This window comes from Amblyomma mixtum, chromosome 8 (assembly GCF_055824585.1).
Source record: "Amblyomma mixtum isolate Tamu chromosome 8, ASM5582458v1, whole genome shotgun sequence".
Lineage (NCBI taxonomy): Eukaryota > Metazoa > Arthropoda > Arachnida > Ixodida > Ixodidae > Amblyomma > Amblyomma mixtum.
The window spans coordinates 87389042-87398957 of NC_143019.1; the positions used below are offsets into that span (position 1 = coordinate 87389042).

General features: G+C 49.4%; 1 pseudogene; it reads right to left on the reverse strand.

The window, feature by feature from the left end:
- Nucleotides 1–4851: 4851 nt before the first annotated feature.
- Nucleotides 4852–9649, reverse strand: LOC149333385 (uncharacterized; annotated as a pseudogene).
- Nucleotides 9650–9916: the final 267 nt, after the last annotated feature.

Below are 9916 nucleotides of genomic sequence, written 5' to 3' on the forward strand. Positions count from 1 at the left end.
ACAAGAATGACGTACGGCTAATGAATTCGGAAGCCAACCCCTTCGCCGAACACTGCGAGCGCGCCGACCACCCAACAGCCTTCGAGGAGGTGAGCGTCTTGGCCGAGGAGCCAAGCCTGTTCAAGAGGCGACATGTGGAGTCATGGCACATCCGGCTCACAAAGGCGGCGATGAATAGATCTCTAGGAACGCTACGTTCTGCGTACGTTAGTGGACTGCTATATTCGAGGTGCTTAATCAGTGAACAGTAGATTATATGCTCCATTATTTTACAACAAATACACGTGAGCGATGTAGGCCTGTAGTTCGCGACACTATTTCTTGAGCCGCATTTGGGAATAGGGACTACGTTCGCTAGTTTCCACTGATCAGGAACAACGCTGGTCCTTAGTGACTTATTAAACAAAATAACCAAATGATGGGCAATCATATCGGAGCATGCCCGCAGGATGTAGGAAGAAATTCCATCAGGCCCACCGGTAGAGCCAGCTTTAATATCTTGATGCAGTTTTGCGAACCCATTGTGCGTAATAACCAGAGTGTGCATACGTGCGGTTAGTGCCATTGACACTGAGGGAAGCTCGCCTGGGTAGGGCGGAGGGAAAACCGACTGGAAGTAACTATTAAATGAACAGACCTTCTAATAAACTTCCTTTACCACAGCACCACGACTGTCTACTATGTTCAGAATTCTTATGGGCTCTTTTCGATGGAATTTGAAAAAATTCTACAATTCCTTAGAATTGGATTGCAGCTTGGCTCCCAATTCACTAAAGAAGTTAAGCTTTGCTATCCTGTTTTTAATCCTTATTTCTTTGCCAAGACGGTTTAGGGACTCATAGCCGGCATGATATTTCATTTGTACCTGTTTAGGAGGCGGTGTCTTTTCTTGATAAGTAACCGGGTCTCGCGAGTTACGCAAGCCTTATCCGATCGTCTTTTACGAGATAAGCATTTGCTTGTAACGCACTGGTCAATTAGGTTTTCAAGTTTATTTTTGAACATTATCCTTAGCCCATTGCAAACAAACTCGGCTAGCCGCACCAAATTCTGGTAAGAATAATTAGAGGCTAGTGCAGATGGAAACGTAATCAGTCTTTTCATAGAAGTAAACTCTTCTTGACACGGCATGTGCCATTCTGGGAATAACAGGTGCGAGTTGTGCAACAACGCAGTCATGGTCGCTTATACCGGGAATCACTACAACGTCTCTAATGATGGATGGTCTGTTAGAAAAAGATAAGTCCAGGGTAGAAGCACCGCTACTTCCCTGTCTAGTTGATTCCGTAACACATTGATACAGGTCATTAGCTGATATGAACTCATAAAAACCGGCCGACAAGGTACTCGAATCAGATATAATGCACTTATTCTTGTCCCACTGGACAGCCATATTAAAATCATCCCCTATGACGAAATCTTGCTCAAGTGAAGATGCGAAATTCGACAGGTGCTTAAACACGTCAGGATTAGCACATGCTGGTGAGCGGTAAAACGAGCCAACAGCTAAAAGACGACCATTCTCTAGATGCAGATTGCACCAAACTGACTCGCCGCTTTCCGAAGGTAACGATAACAGGGAAGATCGTAGGGCAGCATTAACTAGCAGGAACACGCCCCCGCCTTGGGTGCTCCTGTCGCGACGATGTATTTTAAAACCGGCAGGGAAGAATTCGCTGCCTAGAATAGAATCGTGAAGTCAAGATTCTGTGCCGATTACAACATGTGGATTTACGGCAGAGATAAAAAGTGCAAAGTCATCTGTTTCGTTTTTGAAACTTCGGCACCTTACAACGAGTATGATCAAGTCCTGCGATGCACTTACTGAACTATTATGCCGACCTTCTATATATTTACTCCATCCAGTCGCATGTCTTGTTTCTAGCTATCTGTTAACCTCGGCAACTCGGTCTTTTTCGTTGTCATAACAAAAGCATTTCCCATCTATCCCCAGTTTATCATGCCATAGTTTAAAAGATTCTGACAAATAACGGGCGTACAGCACAAGTTTTGAACGCGCTTGTCTCACTGCAAAAGTGAAATCCTCACAAATAGTATAAGCGGTTTCCTTCAATGTAAGGCGTGTGAAAGCACTCGTTCCTTATCTTTGTAACTGCAGAATCTGATAACAATCGGAGAGTTTTTATTAGGCTTATAATGTCCCAATCGATGTACACGCTCGATACTGCTTGCGCTAAGTTCACCCAGGCTTGACTGGAAAAATGATCACGCCTTTTCTTAAGATTCCACCCAGCTCTCTTCTGCAGAGTCAGGTAAACCGAAAAGAACCAAATTATTTCTACGTGATTGGTTATTGAAATCTTCTAATGACAATTTCAACTCACCAACCTCCCGGGTTAAACAGTGAACCGCATCAGCATCTAAAGGTTGATTTTGTCCATTCTGGCTCAGAGAGAGCTTTGGCACAGCGACTCTGCATACCAGTTCATTTAGTGAAGCAGTCACCACATTGTGCTGCTCTCGTAAACCTTTTAATTCACACAAGAATTGTGTTTGAACGTTTTTTGATCGCGTCACAGTTTCATAAAGGGAAGTGACAGCAGCCTGCGGAGGGAACCGGCTATCCGGGCCGGGGTTTCGCTCAACATCTCCATAGAGCAACAAAACAACCGGGCAGTAAATTTACAAGCAAACCGAGCACAGCTGCACTAACGCTTCTTAACGAATAGTATACAGTCAAACACAGCGTCGGGGTGCGACACCGCAATGAGACACGGATTATACGTGCGATACGTCTTTGCGAAGGGTTGATTACTAACCTGTGAAAAGAAAGGGATTGAGCCCATGCCGGAAGCGATGTCGAGCCCCCGGTGCGGCACACAGAAGTGGTGATTAAATAGGCGCGCTGCGTCCCAAGCGTCACTGGTGGTACCAGGTTGCCTGACTAGATGTTCCGTTGCTGTCATAGGCAGTGGCAGTTGAAGTGGCTTTGCAGAGGTGGAAGCCAGGAAAGGTCCAGAAATGTTACTGACGCCCACATGTGTGTGCGCTGGGTCCTTGAGTAGAAGAGTGTCGTCCAAGAATGGGATGGTAGCGGAAAGGTAGGCCAGGACCTGTAAAAAGAAGGGGATTGAGCCCATGCGGGAAGCGATGTCGAGCCCCCGGTAAGATAAAGCTGTTCTTTACGCCGTATGCGCTCCACCCCATTCTCATTCTTCTAGTTATTTCCCTCTCATGATCCGGATCAGCTGTCACTACCTGCCCTAAATAGACATATTCCCTTACAGGCCAAAGAAGGAATGTAAAAAGCCGCTGCGCTAGCTTGTCTGGCCTTGTCCACAGAACCATCCGTGAAAATTTGAAGATGGCGGACATATTCTTTTCCCAAACGTTCAAGTACGAGCGAATGACTTGTTCCCAAAGGAGAGCTGCGCTTTGAGCTCACATGGAGAATTGTGACCTTACAGTCTAGGGGTCGGAAAAGACCATGGTGGTTACAACTGTTTCCTTTGCCTTGGAACATTAAGGCCTAAAGAACTAAGAGTATTGAGTACCAAGTAGGCCTTCGACTCATATCTCTTACAGAGCCGCTGGACAAGGGATTGCCGAGCTACCATCTCTCCTAGGCGGCCAATACGCAGTAGTAGTCTCTGTGAGGCGACAAGGTTAAGAGGTTTCGATAGTGACTCATGAAGTACTGCCTTGCTAGAAGCCACCTGAGGAACTCCAATGGCTCTTCTTAGGCCCTTTCTACGAGACGTTCAAGCAGTGAGGCCGAGGGGGAAATTAAAGGTAATAGATACATTATGCGACTGACCACCAGCGCTTCATGAAGTTTCACCATTGAAGAAGGATTGTTTCCCCATTGCTCACTAGCAATACTACGGATCACATTGAGACGCGAAGATAGAGAGGAGACAATCGCATCTACAGCTTTTCGCCTCTGTAGACGGGAATCAATAATGACGCCCAGAAAACGCGTGTGATTTAAGTGACAGATGCAAGAGTGACCAAGGTCTATACACAACTGCGCTTGACATCTTTCTACACCTGGAAACAGAATAAAGCCGGATTTTTCCACTGATAGAGACAATCCCACACCTTGAAATTAAGTTTACACCGAAAGTATGGCCTATCGAGCTATCAGGGCTAATCGCTTGTGTTGGTAGCCGGTAATACAAATAGAAATGTCGTCAGCATATACTGACATACACACTTTCTTGCAACTTTTTTTCAACGAATCGGGAAGGCCAGCCATAGCGACCCTAAAGCGCGTGGGGGAAAGAACACTTCTTTGAGGCACACCTCGTGATAGAACCCTTTTGATGCTTATTGTCCTCCCTAACCGTACACTAACCGCACGATCACTGAAACGTATCTTAACATATGGCCCTGTATGCCCATGCCTTGCAAACTGTTCAGAATTGAGCTCTGCAGCACCTTGTCATAAGGTTTTGCGACGTCAAGAAATATGACCAAGGTGGAAAGGCCGAAAGCTCTGTGGAGTTCAGTGTGACTTATCAAGTCTAAGACTCTACCTTGGGCACTAAGACCTCGGTGGAATCCTGTCACACATGATAGCAGTGATTTGCTTTCCTCAAGCCGCTACAATAAGCGTTCATTTTCCAGCTTCTCTATCAACTTAGCTACACAGGAGGCCAATGACACAGGGCGATACGAGGCAAGATCCGTCATGTCTTTGCCAGGCTTCAGAACTGGAACTACATATGCCACTTTCCATGACGGAGGAACATCGCCAGTCTCCCAAACACGATTGATGAAGTTTAGGGGCTCCTTCCTGAAGTCCAGGGGCAGATTATGTAGCATTTGGTTGGTGATACCGTCGGGACCTGGCGCGTCAGTCTTCCCCCGCTTCTCCTTCTCCTACTTCTACGCCAGCTCCCGCACCTCTAAAACCGTCACCTCCACCTGCACCAGCTGAGAAGCCGATGAACACAGCACCCTCGGCTGCGTCATCGGGTGCCTCCTCTACCACCCGCCGACCCCACACAAACGCCGATCCCCCTGCTCCGATACCGTCGCGCTCGAGCGTGACGTCATTCCACAAACAGGTTCCTTCTTGGAGGGGTTTGAGCAGCGCATCATGGCCCGCTTCGCGCAACATGAGGAACGCGTCGCCAGTATCGACACCCGCGTGGCCGCCAATGAATCTTACCGCCCTAGACACCAGGGTCGCGGCCCTAGAAGCCCACCAGAGTGCATCTGAAGCCACCCTTGGGCACCTCTCTCTACCTGCCCCACCAATCCCTGCACTTATTCTAACTCCGTCTGATGACCTCGTCATCCATCACGGCCAGACACCCCCCGCACCTTAATCTCTGGCAGTGGAACTGTCGGGGGTTCCGCGGCAAGCGGAGCACCCTGCAGCTCCACCTCTAGAACATCCTGCGGTGTTTCGCAGGACCACACATCGATGAAAACTAGTGCGTGGCCCCCAGGCCCACGCGCAAAGGAAAAAGCCCCGCTTATTGCAACCTGACAAGTATATATACAGACACGGAGTACGCCACGCATGTGCCGAGCATCACACGAGTACACGTGCACTTGCTACGACAGATACTATCACACGAGGATCGATAACGCCACATCTTCCCTTTCCCTTTGAGAAAACTAAAACAGCAACTTGCAAAACAAAATACAACTATTCAATGGAAGCGGTTCCATGAATGGCATTCACAAATACCGTACCGTTGCGGCTTTCTTACTTTTCTACCAAAGCGTGTGACATGTTCACCCTGTACCCCAGGCGAAGAGGTTTCCGGTGGCGGCTGCAACGGGTCACTTGGGAGAGCTTCCGTTCCGTTCTCTTCGGGACCGTCTCGAACAGTTTGTCCCATGGAAACAGAGTTTCCCTTCTCCTCTGTACCATCTAGGCTAGACAGAAATTCATACTCCCCGTCCCTGGAATCCGAGCCTCTGCTTGGCGCCTGCTTGATTAGCGCTCGCCGATTTCGTTCAATCTGGCCCCCGCTCTCCAAAACCACAATATACGAGGGTGGCCGCTTTGCGCGCTGAAGCACCACACCTTTTCGCCCGTAGTCCCTGACCCAAACAGAATCACCTAGCACCAACGGGAACATATGTCGGGCAGCATGCCGGCGATCATAATTTTGCCGCTGAGTCTCCCTGAAAGCTGCATCTTTTTCCCGCGCTTCTTTGAGATGGGGGGGTCTTTGGTGCCAGCTTCTTTGGATGGAGAGGCAAGGTAGTGCGAAGGCGTCGCCCCATGAGTAGCTCTGCTGGCGTTTTTCCTAGGGGTCCCGGTGTGTCCCTGTATGCTAACAAACCCAGATGTAGGTCACCAAATTTTAGCAACAGCTATTTCACCCTTTTTACCATTCTTTCTACCTCCCCATTTGCCTTCGGGTACCTAGGGCTACACGTCACACGTTTGAATCATAACAGTTCGTGAACTGGCTGAACTCCTGGCTTACAAATTGAGCACCGTTATCGGTTACCAGCGTTTCCGGTATACCGTGAGTAGAAAACATCTTCTTGAGATGATAAATAACTTCTGTGCTGCTAAGAGAGGTCAGCGGACACAATTCTGGAAAACGAGATAAGTAATCAACTATGAGCAAGTAGTTACAGCCTTTCACATGGCAGATATCCGCGGCAACCCTTTGCCATGGCCGAAAAGGTGTCTCGGTCGGGATCATTGGCTCGCACGGCTGGAAGCGAAATTGGGAACACGTGCGGCAGTCGGCAATGAATACCGCAAGCTGAGCGCTTAAACCTGGCCACCACACAGACTCTCTTGCCCTTGCTCTATACCTTACAACACCCTGGTGGCCCTCATGAAGCAGTTTTAACATTCTGCTTCTAAGGCAGTGTGGCACAACAATGCGAGTGCCGTGCATGAGGACACCTTTACATACGCTCAAAACGGCGCGATCCTGCCAATAGGGCCTCAAAACGGCCGATAACGAAGGTAGACTAGGCCACCCGTCACGGACGTAGCGACACAACGTACGACAAGTCTTGTCCTTCGCCTGTTCTTCGGCTACAAGCCCGAAGTGCTGCGATTCGCTCAACTCAGATAACGCGCCGGCAACGTAACAGATGACTTCATCGACCGAAAGAAAGTTCTTCGTCTTTTGGCCTGCCACTGGTGCTCTGGAGAGTGCATCAGCTATTTCGAGATTTTTGCCCGGGACATACTGCACCTCAAAGGTGAACCGCATTAGCCGCATTCTGAACATTTGAATGCGAGTCGGAACCAGATCAAGTGGCGTCTTTCCTAGCAAAGTAACCAACGGTTTGTGGTCTGTTTCTACAGTAATATGCAGTCCACGCACATAGCTTTCGAGACGTTCCGCGGCCCATGTTATAGCTAAAGTCTCCTTTTCAATTTGAGCATAGCGCATTTCAGTTGGTGTCAATGACCTTGAGACGAAAACAACTGGCCGCTTTTCTTTATTCGGTTTTACTTGCAGTAAAACTGCTCCTAGGCCGTACGACGAAGCATCTGCAGAAATAATCGTTGGACGTTGTGCATCAAACTTAGCCATACACCTATCTGAGCAGATAGCACCCTTCACGCTCTCAAAAGCTATCTGCTGAGGCGCTGCCCAGACCCACTCAGTGTTCTTTTGCAGCAGTTGACGCAAAGGCGTCGTTTGCTCAGCCAAGTCTGGAATGAATCGTGAACAATGATTAGCAAGACCGAAAAATCTGCGCATTTCTGCAACGTTCGATGGCGGCTTTAGATCTGCAATTGCGCGAACCTTCGCTGGATCCGGGCGTATGCCATCTTGGCTCACGCGGCACCCAAGAAAACAAAGCTCTTTTACACTGAACTGGCACTTTTCTTTGCTTAGTGTCACACCATTTTCGGCCAAGCGTTCCAAGGTGCGAAACAACCGTTCGTCGTGTTCCTTCTGAGTAGAGCCAAATACAAGGACATCGTCCATTAGGTTCACTACGCCCAAAATTCCCTCAAGAATCTTGCACATTTGGTTTTGGAAATACTCCGGAGCCGAAGTTATGCCAAAGGGTAGCCGCTCAAAGCAATAACGGCCAAACGGAGTAATGAAGGTTGTGAGCGGCTGACATTCCTTTGCTAACCTCACTTGATGGAAACCAGAGTTTTCGTCGAGTTTGGAAAACTTGACGGCACCGCTGAGCAACCCGAGTGTCTCATCAACAGTGGGGAGCACAAACCTTTCGCGTTGCACCGATTTGTTTAGTTGAGTTAGGTCAACGCATATTCGCACTTGTCCTGACGGCTTCAAGACGGGCACTATGCCAGCGCACCACTCTGTAGGCCCTTGAACTTTACGAATGACCCCATTCTTTCCATCTCTTCCAGCTCTTGTTTCACGCCATCTCGCAGCGGGATGGGTATGCGACGAGCAGTGTGAATGGCATAGGGCACGGAATATGGTTTAAGACGAATACAGTATTCGCCTTTCATGGTCCCCAGACCGCGGAACAAGGAACCAAATCGCGTCTGCACTACCTGATGAACTGATGCTTAGTCCACAAATTTAACTATTCCCAGGGCTTCTATTGCGGGTAAGCCAAGAATCGCATTGCTCACCGATTAGACAACGAACACATCCTGTCTAACCGAAGCACGCTTCCACAGAATGTCGGCAGTAAACGTCTCCTTCAAGTTCAACCTGTCACCGCCTGGTCCCATCAGAATAACATCAGTAGGCTGTAGTACCTTCGGCAGCGCTGGAAACGACCCTGGGACAACATTTACCTCGGCTCCCGTGTCAACTTTCACCGAAACAACTGCACCATTAATAGCAATCTGAACAAAGCGAGCCTTTGCAGATGACACAGCCAAATCTCCCACGGAAAATATCACACAGTTCATGTTCGGTTGCTCACCCCGAGGACTGCGGATGCCTACCTCTGAAGGCCATGCTTCAGGTTCCGTGGTCCATTGTGTCCGTGAGCAGACAGCTGCTAAATGTCCCCGGCGCTGGCAAACGTAGCACAGTGCTCCTCTGGCAGGGCACGACGACCTCGAATGAGGGCCCCTACCGCAAGCGGCACACGTCTGGTGATCCGGACGTCTCTGGTTCGATGTCCGCCTATGAACAGTGCCGACTTCAGCCCTCGTCAGGGATTCATGCTCTTCGCGGTCCACAACGCTCCGAAGATCCTGCTGCTGTCGCTGCACAGCTTCTTTCAGGCGTGCCTAGGTGAGAGCACTTTTTACAGTCAGCGCCGCATCCGTTTGAAGAGCTTCCGACAACTTTGCGTCCCGTAGACCAACTACAAACCGGTCGAGAATCATCCGCTCTTTCATCTCCCCGTAGTCGCATCTATCAGCCACCGTATGCAACTCCGTAACATACTGATCTACAGACTCGCCTGGTTCTTGGTGGCGGCGATGGAAGCACGCACTTTCGTAGACTAAGTTCCTTGTGGCGACAAAATGGGTGTCGAACTGTGTCTTCACCACGTCGTATCTCTTGGAGTCTTCCTCGGACAAGTTGAAAGTCTTGAAAATGTTGCGTGCCTGTCGTCCCATCGTGTACAGCAACGTACGCACCTGAGCCTCTTGAGTTCGCTGATTAAGTCCTGAGGCGAATCGGTAGTCATCGAATTCTTGTATCCACCCAGGCCAGTCGGACGTCTTGTCGAAGTTGAAGCTCGCTGGCGGCTGCACCAAAAAAGGCTGAGACGAAACCTTCGTTTCTTCCGACATTTTCTGAGCTGTTATCCGGCTGGTATACGATGCTGCTGGCGGACGGCCGCAGGCGGTAACCTTACGCCTGCCGTGGGTCCCGTATAACCTGGGCAACCACTTCTGACACCATGCGGTGTTTCGCAGGACGACACATCGATGAAGACTAGTGCGTGGCCCCCAGGCCCACGCCCAAAGGAAAAAGCCCCGTTTATTGCAACCTGACAAGTATATATACAGACACGGAGTACGCCACGCATGCGCCGAACATCACAAGAGTACACGTGC